The sequence below is a fragment of the Pantherophis guttatus genome, chromosome 5, assembly GCF_059756535.1.
Source record: "Pantherophis guttatus breed Tessera chromosome 5, ASM5975653v1, whole genome shotgun sequence".
In the NCBI taxonomy this organism is placed as follows: domain Eukaryota; kingdom Metazoa; phylum Chordata; class Lepidosauria; order Squamata; family Colubridae; genus Pantherophis; species Pantherophis guttatus.
Window position 1 is genome coordinate 52,815,535 of NC_142067.1, and position 17,526 is coordinate 52,833,060.

The window sequence follows — 17,526 nt, forward strand, 5'->3', positions numbered from 1 at the left end:
GGTAGGAAATCCTAGGGATCTAATTTGCTGCCCCCTTAGGGGAAACTAGGCAGGTCTTTGTATATCTGAAGTTAATTCTATTGTTAGGCAAAATGGCCCCTTCAAGAGTGGCAACAAAGCTGGGGAAGTCTGTTGTTAAGGAGATGGAATGTCAAAGGTCATCAAGCTGATTGAAGATGGAATGTTGGGGTGTCTTACAGCCTTACTTTGGTGCACCTACACAGGTTGTCTTTGTTTAATGACGTGTTCAGAACCCAAAATTTCTAAACCATTTCTAAAGAATCCAAATCTGGACTTGGAGAATGAAAACTTATATGCCTGTGGCCAATACTCCTTTTCCCAGCACGGTTCTTAAATGGATGCTGGCTCATCCACTTCAGGCTCTTTTGATTGAGACTGATTCATCTAGATGCATTTCAATCCAGTTTCAGGCTGGCAGAGGTCATCTAGGGAAGTGGGCTAAGGTGACATCAATATGCAGAAGACACCTAGTTCTGCTTCTCCTTTTCATCTAATGCAGATGAGGTAGTCAGTATTCTGAATCAGTTCTTGGGCAGGATAATGGACTGGATGAAGGCCAATAAACTGGGATTCAGTCCATGCAACACTGAAAACATTGCTCATGGGTGATGCATCAGTTCAGCTAAGAGGTGTCCTGCAAGCATCTGGCCTCTAAAGGAGCATGTTCATAATTTGAAGGGGACGGATACACCTAGGTCCATCATTATTACAAATCCAGATTGGCTCAGTGGCATGGAGTGCCATTTATGATTTATCAACTGCAATTTTACCTGGACAGAGACAGTCTCACAACAGTGATTCACACTCGGGTAACTTCAGATTGGATTATAGTGTTATACAACAGGCTGCCTTTAAAAACAGTTCAGAAACATCAGTTTAATTCAAAATATGGCAGCTAGACTGTTTCTGGGGACTGGTCAATAAATTGATTATGATGGTTCTTTGCTATCTATACTGACTGCAGGTCCATTTTAGGATCAGATTCAAAATGCTTGTTTTTAATCTTTAACTTGTTAAACAATTTAGGATCAGGAGCACCATTTCCCATATCTACTTACCCAGACTTTAAAAGAGAGAGAGGTTTTTCTCTGGTGGAACTCCATTAATGGAATTTCTTCTTCCTCAGAGAGGCTTGCCTGCCCCCTCCCCTCGCGCCCCTCCTAGCATCATTTTCACTCCAGGTGGAAACCTTTTCATTTTCTCTGCCTTTTACCTGGGTTTTAAGTATGTTTTAATCCCATTTTAATTTCTATTGTTTTAGTCTTTGACCAACCAGCTTTCAGCTGCATAGTTTATAGGTGTTTTTATTTTGCATTTTACTGAACTGAATATGCTTTTGTTTTTACTTGTATTGAAACCATCCAGAGAACTTGGCTATAGGATTTAAACAATTTAGTAAATAAAATTAGTGATAAATAGTGAGGGTAACAGCAGATTTCAGCTGACTTTTATTTTACTCCTGGAGAAAAATGCCTGAAAGAACCTTCTTTCCCACCTTCCGACCAGCATAGCAGATACATGTAGCCCTTGACTTACAACAGTTTGTTAGTGACCTTTTGAAGTAACAACAGCACTGAAAAAAGTGACTTATGACCATTTTTCACACTTATGACTGTTGTAGCATCCCCATGGTCATGTGATTTACATTCAGATGGTTGACAACTGACTCACATTTATGACAGTCCCCTTTTGCAACCTAACAAGCAAAGTCAATGGGGAAGCCATTTAACAACCGTGGTTATTAATTTAACAACCACAATGATTCACTTAACAAATGTGTCAAGAAAAGTTGTAAAATGGGGCAAAACTCACTGAACAAATTTCTCAATACAGAAATTTTGGGCTCAATTGTGGTCATAAGTTGAGGACTACCTGTATGTTGGACTATAAGTCCCATTATCCTCAGTATGTTGAAAGAAAGCCGATCTATATTATGAGAAAAATGATGCCTAATTATAATCCTTTCTTTTCCAAATGGTTCCCCTCCCCCTTCTTTATGATGTATAAGCAGTCACTCAAATGAAATAGTGTGTTACAAGATTTGTGGGGTACAGTAAAGAATGATCAACTTCTCAATCCATCTTTGTTTTGACAATGTCTGGTACACTAAACACATGTCCTGGATTTATTATATAATGCCAGGAATGCATAACTTTTCCTTGATAAGGGTCACAGTTAGCTTTTGAATGGTGAGTTAGAATCTAAACTTGACTTCAGTTTGTTTCCATTTAAACTTAATTAAACTTGAGTATAATTAACCTGCCTATTCTCTAGTCATGGATTTTAATAAAGTTCCTTGTTTTGTCACATTAAACATGACAATTTGACAATTTTCAGATTCTGCTGATTTTCAGGGGATACTTGCAGCCCTGGGTTCCAGGTATACCCCTTTGTTTTGAATTTTCTATTTATGGATAATGGGCCAATAATGAACCAGGGCAGGAGAGTTCGATTTCTAGCCAAAATGAACATTTGCTTGATTTGACTCTTTCATCTTTTATATATTTCTTTTAGATTGTGAGGAGGTCTCCACAACATAACACAGTTACAAGAACAAAAGTCTTCACAAAACACACAATTAAGAAAAAGAAGGAAGATGGCTTACTTAGTCCATGTAAGACACATCACAAAAGTGCATATAAGCATGAATATTAAGAAATCATACAAGTTTGAACTTGATTACTAAACTATTAGTGGAAACTTAATGGAGTGTAAAATAGGAAAACTATAATGCAGTTTAGAAATAAACAAGTTTTTTCTTGCACTGTAGATAGGAAGGTTGCTCCAAATGAGGATTGCCAGGAATGGCCCGAGTTAGTGCAATCAGATCTAATACTTCAAAATCATCCACCAGTTAAAAATAGGTCATGATACTGCACCTTCATACATTTTTCTGCACTAATTCCATGCTTGGAATTTCTGCCATTGGGCAACTGTCAGTCTTTTGGCATTGGCAATCTGTGTTAGCTTCTGTTGTAACACCCTTTCCAACATTAACCATTATACTGTTGCAGGAAGTCATTCTCCTCTTTCCTGGAAATTTATTTTGAAAGAGATAGTCCATGTAGTTTTCCCGCTGCCTGAGAACAATATTGCTGAGCATCATAGAGAAAAGGAGAAAGCCAAAAAACCCAATAATAATCAGGATGTATAGGGAAGCTGAGATTTCTTCCTGCTGTACAAGAGATGGATTTGTATAATTCAGTTTCTTTTCCCTGTCTTGCATATAGATAGATAGCAAACTCTTCAGAACAGATTTGACTTCTGTGGGGTTGACATTCATTTTATAACATCATCTGAGCTGCAAAAAAAGGGAAGAGGTTGTAGAAAAAATGCTTTTAAAAGTAAAAAAAAAAAAAAAAAAGTTGGCCATGCCCACCCAGTCACATTACCCCACCACCAAGCCACTCCCACAGAACCGGTAGTAACAAATTTTAGATTTCACCCCTGCCCTAACCTATACTGCCTTGAGTCCATAAAGAAAAAAAAAATTAAATGTAATAAATAAAGAGGACTTAATTTATCAAATTTGTGCTGCCAGTTGGAAACCATTAGATTATTTCAAAGTGCTCCTTGCATCTAGAAACTTAACATAATTCATGGTAATGATTTGTCTTTCTGTGTTCTGTGATACCAGAAGCTAGTTTTATAAGCAAAAATATTAATTTCTAGAATACCAATACTGTCAAGCCACGCCCAAGAATGACATAGAACAATGCAGCCAATAGTTTACTTACACAATATAGATAGAAACTTACCAAACTAAACCTATACTACTATAACTCTATAAACTGGGAAGATTCTAGGGAATAATTATGCTCAATCTCTTCCTCTTTCTTTGATTCAGCTCTGGACTGTGCTCTTTCTGTTCTCCCCCCCGTCCCTCAATGTGCTTCTATCTTTCTGGGAAATTGCCACTTCATAGTAGTTCATCACACCATTTCCCCCCTCTGTAGATACACTTCATCACATCACTCAACATAGAAAACTCCTGGAAAGAATTACTTGGTTCTTTGTGCTTAGTACCTACAGGTTCACACCCCCCCCTTTTTTTTTAATCTGGAGAAACCATTTCCTCATAATTCCTCAAATTAGAACATGTTTATTTCTCATACTCCTACTTTTCAGATACATTGTCTAATCCTGACCATAATAATATGCTTCTCATCCAACATCACCAAAATTGTTAAGCCAAATATCAGTTTATGCCACATGTAGATCCAGAGATGCATTGTGATAACTCAAAATTCATATAATTTTATATTTAGAATTACCAAAAAAACCAAAAACCCACCAATGGTTATATCTATTAAAAAATCTATAAGAAATAAGCCACGTATGGAAATAAATATGTTAGACTTACATATACAGGCCATAGATGCCTTGGGAAAAAATCATAGTGAAGCAGCATGCTCAATATACACTGCAGCTCCAGTTGGAATCTTTCTAATGAAACATCTCACCTGCTCTCTTCCTGTCTGGTCTCCACACTTGTTTTGTATCATTTGCTCTTCTGACTCTATGTCAAATCTTACTTTTGAATGTGGACAGCAAGGTACTTCCTTCCATGGACTATTTTGGATCCCTTTTGTGAGGTCCAAATAGGAGTTATCATTGGCCACGAGGAATTGTGGGAACATCCTGGATGAGTCAGTTCTGCTATTGCTAGCAACTCATCTTCCTCCTTTGGTATTATTACATTTTAATGGCAGTGTTTACTCTGCATGAGGCTTGTGATTGAGCCACCTGGAATCTAGCACCCATTAATACTAAACAGACCCTGGGTTCCATGAGTTGAAGGAGTGAATTTTCCACTTCATACATGAGGGTTGCTTAATAGTAAAGCTCATAGTATTACAACAGCAGACACACACATTTGATCTTTATTTTGTACCCATAGTAAGTTGTCAGAGAAACAGGCCCTCTGTACGTTATGGAGCATACAACGAGAAGAATCTTCAGTTGAGAACATGCCTTGTTCTTTTTTTCCCCAGTGGACCTGTGAGCAATAATACCTTGTTACCAATGCTGTGTATGAGGGATAAAAGGTAAACAGATGGAGTGAGAGAGAAACAGGTGAGGGAGGGCATGCGAACAGGAGAAAGAAGTTTCTCATGGAAATTGATGGTAAAAGCGTTAAAATAATTTGGGAGGAGTAAAAGAATGGTGTTGGCAATAAGACCAAATTAAAACAGGATCTTTGATTAAAAGGGTGAAAGAATGGGGACAGGGACAGGATTCTGAGTGAATATCAGAACATAAGAGTTCAGATGGATCAGCTCAGATACCTATTTAGGTTACTTTTCTTCCTTCCTTAAAGGCCCAGCACCTTCCTGCATTTAAAAAGCTGACAAGTAGGTTTTGAGGATAATATTCTACTTCCATTGTCAGCAACTGCTGGGATTTGGGAGACATTATGGATCCATAGATCTAGTAGCCATTGTAGCCACAACTTTCAGAAATTGAATGGCAACACATTGCATAGTTTACTTAAGTGCTGTGTAAATAAGGAGGTTCCTTTTTTCAGTCCTGCATGATCCTCATTTAGCTTCAACTGAAAAATCTTTTTTTCTATCAATCATTTCTACTCCTACATTATACTTTTATCATGCCCCTCTGTTGCTTTTCTAAGCTACAAAATCCAAATGTTGCCATCCCTTCTTTATAAAATGAATCAGTCTGATTGCCCTTTGGGGTACTTCCTCGGTGTATATGTATGTGCGAGACAGTATTGTGTCGGTCAAGAGAAAGACAGTCAACAAAATTGGCACAGCCCACTGTTTTACATACTATAGAATCCATAGATATTTGTCAGCCGAAATAATAGCTGCAAGAAAATAAATTTAAAATGTGTTGAGTGGTATGGTGTCTCTGTGCTTCTAGGAAGATAATATTGTAGCAACCGTAGCCAAATTGTTGTGAAATTCCAGATAAACTTCCTAGTTCTTATAATGAAGCATACTTTTAATAGGTCTATTTATTTATTTTCATGAACCAGGAAAGGTTTTCCAGACGAAACAAACAAAATGACACAGGTTTAAGTCATCAGCAAATGAACATCACTATGCCTAGAATCATAAAAATCCAGGAGCCAGAGAACCTTTACAAGATTGTCTGACACATGGTAACAAAACGTTTAAGAAATTATATCATCTTCAAATTCCTTGTTTGTTTCACCATTTCCTTGATCAGATAAGATCAATGACAAGGCTTTACTGAAGCACCTATTAGTAACTCAGTGCTTCACTTTGCCTCCTCTGAGTCGTATGTACACATGCCATTTTCCCTCCCATCACAAAAAATAAACTGAATTACTACTGTTCCTAAAGTTTATGTGTTAACCACTATGACAAACTTGCACTGCTTTTCAGGTGCCTAATGATGGTGTCAAGGTAGAGGGTGTCAAAAAAAAAAGACAAGATGGAAAAAGTGACCAAATGTAATCAAAGCTCTGTGTCTTGTAATGTGCAGACCCATAACTAGTGTAGCAGCAATTTTGGATTTGGTTTCTTAACCTAATCATGCTATTCCAAGGTCCTAGAAGGTGGGAAACCAAGAATCTCTTCCAGTGAAATGCCATTCACTGATTTGATATGGCCCATGGATACCATAGGGACGCGGTGGTTCAGTGGCTAAGACATTGAGTTTGTCAATCGAAAGGTCGGCAGTTCAGCAGTTCAAATCCCTAGTACCATGTAACGGCGTGAGCTCCCATTACTTGTCCCAGCTTCTGCCAATCTAGCTGTTCGAAATGCCATTCACTGATTTGATATGGCCCATGGATACCATAGGGACGCGGTGGTTCAGTGGCTAAGACATTAAGTTTGTCAATCGAAAGGTCGGCAGTTCAGCAGTTCAAATCCCTAGTACCATGTAACGGCGTGAGCTCCCATTACTTGTCCCAGCTTCTGCCAATCTAGCTGTTCGAAAACACGTAAAAAATGCAAGTAGAAAAACAGGGATCACTTTTGGTGGGAAGGTAACAGTGTTCCGTGCGCTTTTGGTGTTTAGTCATGCTGGCCACATGACCATGGAGACATCTTCAGACAGTGCCGGCTCTTTGGCTTTGAAACGGAGATGAGCACCGCCCCCTAGAGTCAGGAACCACTAGCACATATGTGCGAGGGGAACCTTTACTTTATGGATACCATGCCACTGGAACAGCAGATATCAAATTGATCACTGTTGCAACCCACTGATGATAATATGTAATTGGGGAGGGGGTCACCATATCCCATTACAAGAACAGTAATGATAATTATTTTATGCCAAATTTACTTGGTTATATAACCTTATCCGTTATATAAACTTTAGGACCCCAACAATATTTTTGGTGAGGTGTCGTTCTGAGCTCTTTAGTACAAGAATAATGGAAGAAAAGTTTTATCTCCAGCTGTTGGGATTTGAAATATTTTCTATGTGGGGAATATTTTGCCCAGATGTGTTCCCTTCAAAACTGTTGAAGTTCACTCCAGTTTTAGTCTGCAAATGTGGTAGATTGGGGTGTGGGACACTGCAGCTCTACAATTCATTCCTGATGATTTATTAATTTAAACATAATGTTGTAATAGATAATTATGGTCAGATAACATCAGAAGATTAACTCATCAGAGGTACAAGAAGAATTTTTTCAGGATGTAAAGAGGTCGCAAAGACAAAGGTTAGAACAGAAAGGTTTTGTCGTAAGCATTACATTCAACTTTTCTGAAATTGAAAGATGGAAAAGGAAAAGAATATTACAAAATTCTGCCCCTCTCAGTGACTGTTAGACATCCTTGATTGGAGAAGTCAATACATTTTATCTTTGTACTTTAAAATACAGTTTTGTGCTCATTTACCTTCAAGACTTTTTGTCCAAAGAGTGCTGCAATGGTAGTTTGCATAGATTGGGAAAATAACTGAACTCACTACCCGTAGCTTTCAGTACTCCCTAGAAAATGAGAAAAATTGGTTATTCTATTGATAGAGAATATGGAGATGCTCTCTGTTAGGTCTCAGCCAGTGGTTTCTTATGTAGAATGTCTTAACATTGTAAGCCAGGAAGGAAGAATTGATTTATGTGATTTTTGTAGAAATGGCTTGTTTCTGTTCAATCCACTTTGGCTGGACTTTGGGAATTTAGATGGTTAGGCTTGGTGATGCTTTATATTTCATTTCATCCAGTATGTTGTTCCTAGTTTATGTTTTTTTATGTGGGAACTGTTTGTTTGTTTGTTTATATTTTTAGGAGTGTAAGTTCCCAGAGTCTATGATGTAAGAGGCGTCTAAAGTCTGATAAACAAACCAACAAGTAATAAATGCTATAAGAAAAGTGAAAATGGAAAGAACATTTAAATAGGCATTTAAGAAGAGCACAAAAAGCAAGCAGGTAAGTCACAGAAAAGTATTGTGACATATCCGTGTATGTTTTGTCATTTGTCCCTTTCCCCACCTATCCCTTCCACGAACACTTACAATCATGGAAATAAAAGTCGAATATATTCCTTCCTCTATGTGTGGGATCATAAACTGCCCCATGAAAGGGATCATATTATGTTTCTATTTGTAATGGCTTGTATTGTATCGGGAAGAACATTGCTTTGAAAAGCAGGATACAAATAATTGTAACAAATAAAATCAATACAGTAGGACATCAGGGCCTCCTAATAGCATCTTAGCCCCAGTATCACCAATATTTTTTTCATCATTTCAAATCATGACAAGCACATTTGCATACCTGCTAACTGTGGATGGGGCAGCCTTTGTTTTGGAGGAGTCTTCATGTTTAAAAACTCACCCCAGGAAGTCCTGTTTTGTTTTGTTTTTGTTTTATTTACAGCAAGTGATAGCTGGGGAAAAGGAGGAGTGCTGATGTTCCAACTGCAGAGAGACTTGACCTGAGCTGCTGAGCTTCTTGGAGCACTGCTCTGGTACCAGATTTGATAGGAGGTCTCTTGTCTCAATAAACTGGCTTATTCAAAGCAGAGCATGTTATTTTCAAAAAAGCATTTCAGTGCTCCAATCAAGGATCTTTATTTTCAAGATTTTTTTCCAAATGTTATTTGAATATTATTTCAAATACTTAACAGTACTCTGTTAAGAAACCAAACAGACATTTACAGCCAAGGCAATGCCAGCCTGATACTAGGAAATTAGCCACCCTCTGTGTTGGGAAGTATTGAACAGTCAACCAAGGAAAAATAGAGGGCAACTAGCACTGATAATTTTACAGTTACATTAAAGCTGAGCGGACATCTAGATGTGATGTGCCCAAAGGCATTAGGACAGTTTGATGTTTCAAAAGCAAATATATCATTGGTAAGTAGAATGCCAGAATATCAATCAAGGAAAACTTGATGTAGTCCAGGCAGAAATGCCAAGGCCGCATATCAACATTCTAGGAACTAAGGAACTGAAATATATTGGAATTCCCATCAAAGGAACCCTCTGCAGATCCCATCAGATCCTCTACTGCAGACTTCAAAATCATAGAAAAAAACCCAACTGGTTCTTATTACTAAAAAAGTATGCAAATGTTTCTTTCTTCTTTTTTTTTGTGAAATTTGAATGATTTTTTTAAAAATGTCTGATAGCCATCCAGAGTTTCCTGGATAGATGTTTGGTTATATAAATGTGTAAATATATAAATAAATATGTACAAATGCTTGGATACAGTTCCCAAAAGATAGATGATCTCAATTCAAGTTGAAGGCTAGCTAATCACTGTTACAGTGATCTATGTATATGCTCTAACCACAGATACAAAGGAAGTGGAAGCTGAACAATTCCATTATAACTCGCAACATCTTATTGACACAACTCCAGAAAAGATGCCATAATAAATACAGGACACTGGAATGCTAAAGTTGGAAGTAAAATAGCTACTGGAGTAATGGGAACATTTGGCCTTGGTATATGAAAGGAAACAAGAGAAAAATACAGTTCTGGCAAAAAAAGATGCAATATTTTTAGCAAATATTTTCCTCTATCAACCTAAAAAATTACACAAGATCTCCACTAGACAGACAAACCCAAAATCAAATTATCTACTTATATTACAAGCAAAAATGGAAGCTCTAGTCTAGTCAGTCAGCAAAAGAAGACCACAATGTAGATTACAAACACCTGAAATAACAACAGAATAGAAAAAACAAAATAGTCAGATATGATCAGAGCAATATTCATTATGATTATATGTTGAATAGATGAAGTGAATTAGAGTGATAAACATGTCTAGAGAAACTGGAAATAAAATTTGTTGCATCATTTAAAATGATACAAAGACAAATACACTGAAATGTAAAAGAATTAAATGGTTGTCTGTTGATATAGAATAAAATAAAACCAATGTCTATATCTTGCTTTATTTTTTTATAAGAATTGTATTACTCCCCAATTAATAATGTATAGAATAAACTGGCAACCTTAATTTATTCTATACAGAATTATTAATATCAGACTAGTAGAACTCAGTTTCCTCAGTGGGCAAATATCATTACTCTCTCAGCAAAATTAGGTCTACTTTGATTATATCAATGAACTACAGTTGTATTCTGTTCTACCTGTTGTTGGTAGTTACCGTATATTGTGGTCAGAGACCTGAATAAAAAAATATATGTGTATATATATGTAGGAAAATTTGCTAAACAAAATGTGAGTTCTAGAGAATATGAAGTGGCATGGATTTCTATTTAAGTAAGCAATGCAAAGAAATTGAGTATAAGGATTGAATGGAAAGGAGAAAAGACTTATTTAAGAATTTACCAAGTTTCTATACTTTCAGTGTATTTATTTAACTTACATGTGGAATGTGTAATGACAAATGCAGACCTACAAGAAATAGAAATTAGAATTAAAATGAGTAATTCAGTGTATTAGTAGATATTCTGATGATACCACTTTGATGGCTGTAAGTAAGAAAGACATAAGGAATCTCTTGTTCAAAGTAGAAAAGTGCAAAAAAGCAGTCTCTCTCTCTCTCTCTCTCTCTCTCTCTCTCTCTCTCTCTCTCTCTCTCTCTCTCTCTCTCTCTCTCTCTCTCTCTTTCTCTCTCTCTCTGTGTATATGTGTGTGTGTGTGTGTGCTTGTGGGTGGGTGGTGCCAATTCCATGCAAAGAATCAGAGAAGAAGTTGAAATAACAGACTTTATCTTCTTAGACTCAAACTTTTAAAGAGATGGTGACTGTATCCATGGAATAAACAGATGTCTGTTTCTTTACTGAACACATAAACAAAAAATTGATTGATTGGTTGCAGGGATATCATATTGATTACAAAACTACATATTGTTGTGACTGTTTTTTCCAATTGTAACTTATCACTGTGAAAACTGAATGATGAGAAGGGCAGAATGAAGAAAAAAATTGATGCTTTGGGATTGTGAAACTCGAGACAATTTTAAGAATACTGTACCTTGAGCTGCAAGAACAAATTATTTAAGAAAAGATGGAGCAAAGCTAAAATCTACCATGGCAACATTAATAAAGAAGCAAAAGTATTGAAGACAATGAAGACAACAGCCACTGGAGAATATGCTAATGATAGGAAAGCTGAAGGCAATTGAAAAGGAGATCTCAGAAGACAAAGTGATTTAATGTTACAAGACTATCCTGCTGAAATGTACCTTTTTGTCATAAAAAATTAGACATGATTGAATGACTAAAGAATAACAGTCTTTCAAAAGGTGGCTGAAAATTCCAATTTTTTTTTTAAATAAAGAAAATTAGATTGTTTTCCATATAAATATAACAATTGGACATCTTCATTTATTATCAATGAAAAGTAATTTTAAGATCTCTAGCAAAAGAAAGAAAAAGTTACTGTATTTCTTTTGTGTGTGCTTTTGCTTTCTGAGATTGAAAGAAATCCAAATTAAGTATAAATCTAGTACAACAGCATGTGGGAAAAAAAGCACAGTAATATACTTACATTTCATGCTAGTCTGTCAAGTGTGAAGAACTGCCCTTTCAGAGATACTTTATGACAAGCCTTGAATTGGCCGTGGCAAGAGCATAAGAAAGGGGGAGTGTCTTCTCTTTCATTCTAAGAAATACTCAAGGAAGTCACGTGACAGAAGTTAGAATCCCAAGCATGCTTACTCATAAATGAGTCTTACTGGCATCCATGAGGTGAGTTCAATTATGAATTGTTGAGGAAGTTTTATAGTTCACTGGTGGATTTTAGGATATCACTAGTTACTTCTTGCTTTATCTTCTAGAAATGGAGGTACAGAATGATTCCTGCCTATTGGAAATGTTCAAACACAGTGATGAGTTGAAGTTGGAGTACCATTACAGGAAAAATAGTACTTGAAAGAACCATTTCTCCTTGAGCATCTGGTGTCTATATTTACATAGAGTAAATGAAGATGTTCATGTTTCTTTACTGATACCTCAGGCCAAAATATTGACAGAAAAGAAAGAAAGGAGCGTTGCTGCAAGAGGCAGAGATGAAGTAATGATGTGATGCACCTTCCTGTTACTCGCTTTTCCTGCTATGCATCTAGCTACATGTTTGCACATCCCTCAAGTATCAGTGTATATTGCACCACTTTGTTTATACACCCATTTCATGACTAACAGTACAGATTATAGTATTTGCTGATACAAACCCTGATATTTTCCATGAGAGTTCCAACAACCTAAACAATTTCTTTTTCCTGAATGATAATAACTTTCCATCTTTCCTGAGAGCTAGCATTATTTTCTACTTCATTTTAACAATTCAGATTATGTAAATAAAAATATGGATTGTGCAATCTCACAAATGGGGGAATCTGCCATTATTTTTTTTGGTTAGGTAGACAACTTATGGGTTGTTTACCTATAATCTGGTGATTAAATGGCACAGTTTCTGCTAGGAAATTACAGTAACCATAAACAAATCAATCACATTTTAGTTTAGTTTAGTTATCTATATTGCAGCAGTCCTAACTGAAATTTTATAGATCCTCATTTGACCATTCAGATTTTTAAATTTCAAGATACCTTCAACCTATCATCACTTCTTTTCCACATCATGTTGGTGATGGCTGTATTGATTCAGGATAGATTAGGGTTCAGCACATTAGTGTGGATTTTGTATTTGCATAATAAAGACCTTAAACATTATGAAACAGCAGATTAACATCATTAATGACTTGTGGGGGACAAGCAGCCTTTTCAATGCCATGGTTAAACCAGTCTCATTTTTACAAACAATAGAATATATATTGTTGTCCAGAATTTTGTGACAACTCTGGAATTTTACATATAATATATGACTCCTACTCACCATCTTCATACTAGAAGATCATATGAACTTAACATCCGTGCTTCATCAGTGTTTTGCCCTGACACACATAGACACACACTCATTTATGATTTTTAACAGCAATCAAAACAAGCAGAATGTAAGTGGTAGTTTGGTGCTTATATTCTTGACTGACATCTTTAGCTAAATATTTCAATTGGCATTATTTTGAAGACTACCAACAAATTCCTCTCAACTACAGTACAAGGCCAGTCCTTATAAATTGTAACTTGTCTTGATGCTTTTGTAAGACTAAATGAAGGACTGAAATGCTAAAATGCCTTCCCTGTACAGAGTTCCCCAATTTTTTCTTGATATCTGCAAGAGCCATAATGAGCTCAATCTATAAAAATGTAGTTACTAATGAACCAATTGAGTTTTTCACTATTATTGTGTATCCAATCAACTATCCATCCAATCATTCCTAATACAGATTTATATTAAGTAACTGAATTTAGAAACAGAAACAAGGAAAAGATTTCTAGTGGAGACATGGAAAACTAAACAGGTCTCCATGGAGAGCAGAGATAGTGGCCATGGGAAAGACACATGAACCATTGGAACCTCTCTGGATAAGGAGAGGATGAGAGATCACCCATATATACTCTGGACAGGTTCTCTTCACAAGGAGATTGCAAGGCAGTGGTCCCCCACAGATTTGAGTGCTGGAAGGAGGCATAGGGATCAATAATTAAGCTCACAATCACAGCAGAATTTTTTAAAGGATAATTCATTTGCTAACCTTGCTTCTAAGTACTTTCAGAAATTGCCTGTTTAGCTATCTTAAGGCTATTAAAGATCTTTGTAATGTCAGTTGAAAAGACATTTGGTGAGTCTATATTTCTGAACAAAACTTTGAATAGAGACTGTATGATTTAAAGAGGGCTAAGGATTCCAGGCCAAAAGCCAAAACCCCTTGCCTGTGGTTTTGTCTTAGATTGGAATTTACAAAATGACATGAAGAACTACAGCATTTAAAATATTAAAGGAGCTCTTTGAAGAATGGAGCTAGAAATTATTAACTACAATTATCACAAGTAATGACGCCTGCTTCTATGTTTAAAGGATATTAATGAAAGCATGACAGATATGAAATAGTGAATCAGAAATATCGGATTTTAAAAAAATGGATTTCAGTATAGAGAAGGTATGTAAAGTAGAAATACAAGTGGCAGGCCAAGAGAATGATCCAGATAAGGACTCTTTACTAGTTAAACAAAGAAAGTTGCCTGAAATTTTAAAAATTAAAGGGAAATGCAAATGATAAACCATGGGAATGGTTTGGACAGTGTCTTTATTATTGGATTTATAAAGAGACTTGTTAAAGCCTTGAAGACCCCTATGCAGTGGGACAAAGAAAAATTGAAGAGAGGTCAAATTGTGCAACAATATTTGAATAAACTAAAGATTAAGATTTTAGGAAATAAAATGTAAAGTTGGTTTATTTAATCAAGGTTAGAATAAGCCATATTTTTACGATATTTTGGCAATCCTTTACAGACTTTTTGCTGACAAAGATTGAAAACCTGATAATGTCTTATGACCTTGGCATTGAATTACACTATGCTGCTCAATATATCCAGGGACATAAGGTTTGTGAATCACTTGATGAACTGGAAAAAGAACAATTAATTCTGCCATTTTTTCTCTTTTGTTAAAAGAGAAAAGGTTTTGTTAAAAAAACCTTTGGGTTAAAAGAATGTTAACAAATTCTGCAGTCTTTCTGCTTAATCATACAGAATCTGCACTTACTTATTAGATATGTTATTTCAAAACTCATTTATTATTTCACTGAAGTTAGATAATGCCACATATCTATTTATGACAAAAGTAATATTGATCCACATTCAAAATACAAACACTTTCAAAGTACTACTCTTGTGGAAACGAGATAATATATGGAAAGCTGAGCTGAGCTATGTTCAAATCAGTTTAAAATTCACAGACCTATAATTGGACAGTGCCTTTTGTTGGTAGAAGTAGAGGCTCCCAGTCTAGAAATTTCTGAAATCATTGATTATGAGATAAAAATTCCTGGTCTGAAAGTCTGAATAAAAACAGCTCAGACAAATCTCTTGTATTTTATTCACAATTATTCAAAGCAACAAAGGTTATATTTGAATTCAAGGCAGAGAAACAGTAACTGGCAAAGGTGAAAAGGATTTCTGAAATTCTGAAATGTATAATAATTGTATTTGTTTGCCTTCCCATCCTGTACTCTGGGATCAATCCAAAACCCAAATAATACGGAACAAAAGCTACTTACTTCACTTGTCTTAGGTTTGGTGAGCGAGAATCCTATAATCTTCATTACTTACTTACCGGTAATTGAAGGAAGCACTTCTTTGCTAACTCCGCTGAGTAGTCTTATTACCAGAAGCAGATGTGATGCTTATCTACTTGTATAGTCAAAATTAAGAATGTACAATTGGGTGTGGAATTTGGAAAGATAATTTAGGCTCTGCACAATAACTCGATCAACCCCAGGTTCTAACTTACAGTAGGTATAATAAGTTTTAATATATTGAAAGAGATAAGAAACAGCATAAAACCAAAATAAAATAAAAATAAAGAACTTTACCTGTGTGAAGAGAAAGGTTTCTTTCAGTTGCCCAATAAGAGATAACTTTAGTAAACCAGTTCCATTTTATCTTTTGATATTGGAGAAATATGACAGAAGGAAAAAATGTCAAAGATAATATAAAGAAAACGTATTAAGAAATAGCAAAATGCAAGCTTTGTGGCATCAGGAAGATTAACATGCTTATTATGTCATAAGCTACAGTTAACTTCATCAGATGCAGGGCATGATGCCCTAAAAAAAGGAAACCTAGCACAATGTTTGGAGGGAGCATTAGAAAAAATTGATGTTAGAAGATAATAAAATATTTAAAAATGCAGGCATTAAAATTGTCATTATATGGAAACACTAGAAGTGGTTGTGTGTGATATAAATATTCTTGCATTAATATATTTAGTATATTGTATTGCTTTAATCCAAGAGAATATTGTTAAAACTCCTAATACATTCCAACTTAGCTTAGCACTTTTTTAAAAGAACAATTTAAAAAAACAATTTAAGAAGCGATTAAATTTATTTATTTAAATATTTTCCTCATTTCTTTAAAAAGAAAAACAAATGTATCTTCCCAAGTTTAAAAATTATATATACCAAAATGTGATAATGAAACAGAAGATTTGTTAGCCCAAAAGTGTTCGGACGGAGCCAGGAATGTTCAAAGGGAAGACATTAGCTTCTTTATTTACTTTCAGAAAAGAAAGAACTTGATAAGGAATGGGAATATTCTGTTGTGATGGGTAATAAGTATTCCTCTCTATTGATGATGATGATGATGTTATCCATTCAGTTGAATCTGACTCTTGGCTATTTTGTGAACCAGGTCTCTCTATACATCTTCCAATCTTGCACTGTTTCTCTGAGTTTTTCTGTGTTTTGACTAGTATCAGCTTTGATGGTGTCCAGTGACCATGTTCTTTGACGGCCTGATTTCCTTTTACGGCTAATTCTTCCAACATAATTGCTTTCTCCAGCGAATTCCCCACATCACATGATCAAAGTATGTGAGACTCCTTTCTATTACTGGTGGCCAAAACTTATGGCAGGAATTACATTAAATGAAGGTATAAGGAAAAAATTAATCTTTGAGCTAGAAGTAAACCATTATGGTGGAGAAAGACATGAATGGCTATTGTTATGCAATGGTACTAAGGAATACAACGGAAAAATTAATATTGATTTTCTTTTTAACAAGTTTGGAATTCAGAGCAGACTATTTTGTTTACAGACAATTGATACATGTACTCAAATTATTCAAAAATATCCAGTACACAAATGTTGGAGTAGTGAAGAAAAACTAAAAAAAATTCAATGTTAAAATTGCTGACTACAATTTGTAACTCAAGACCATGTGCAAATAATTATTTTAACTGAAGAATATTCAAATACTGAAATAACAGCATTTACATTTGCATCCATATGGAATAACTTTTTTAAAAGATAACTTTACTATTTTTTTACACTAAAAAGATACAAAAAACTAACAGAAGTTAATAAAGATAAGGGAAAAAAAAGGAAAGAAAGAAAACAAAGCCAAAACAGAGAGAGCGAGAGAGAGACTACAAAAAGAAATATAAAGAAATGACTTCCAATTTTGTTTTTCTAATGGAGTAATTTTTGAGAAACTCTAGAAACACAGTGCATAAAGAAAATAAAGT

At 35.4% G+C, this 17,526-nt stretch overlaps 1 protein-coding gene and 1 long non-coding RNA gene across 6 annotated transcripts in view; one reads left to right on the forward strand and one right to left on the reverse strand.

Moving 5' to 3' along the window:
- The window catches only part of SMIM11 (small integral membrane protein 11), a 55,005-nt gene that overhangs the window by 21,789 nt on the left and 15,690 nt on the right, over nucleotides 1-17,526 (forward strand). Inside the window, exons 5-8 of one of the 4 annotated variants that reach the window (XR_009621077.2) lie at nucleotides 2,536-2,635; nucleotides 8,249-8,389; nucleotides 8,840-12,128; nucleotides 12,218-12,766. The gene's annotated coding sequence lies outside the window, so the exon portion shown is untranslated. Of the gene's footprint in view, nucleotides 1-2,535; nucleotides 2,636-8,248; nucleotides 8,390-8,839; nucleotides 12,129-12,217; nucleotides 12,767-17,526 lie in introns of those variants that run through there. The other 3 variants (XR_015728209.1, XR_004594944.3, XR_015728210.1) reach the window with 3 other exon arrangements.
- On the reverse strand, nucleotides 2,502-8,827 carry LOC117678349 (uncharacterized). Of its 2 annotated transcripts, XR_004595008.3 has the most exons (4): nucleotides 8,738-8,827; nucleotides 7,860-7,951; nucleotides 4,916-5,020; nucleotides 2,502-3,322 (listed from the first exon to the last, which is right to left on the reverse strand). It is a non-coding gene; the product is annotated as an uncharacterized LOC117678349 (long non-coding RNA). The 2 variants fall into 2 exon arrangements; XR_004595017.2 differs by lacking the exons at nucleotides 4,916-5,020; nucleotides 7,860-7,951; nucleotides 8,738-8,827 and adding an exon at nucleotides 4,385-4,473.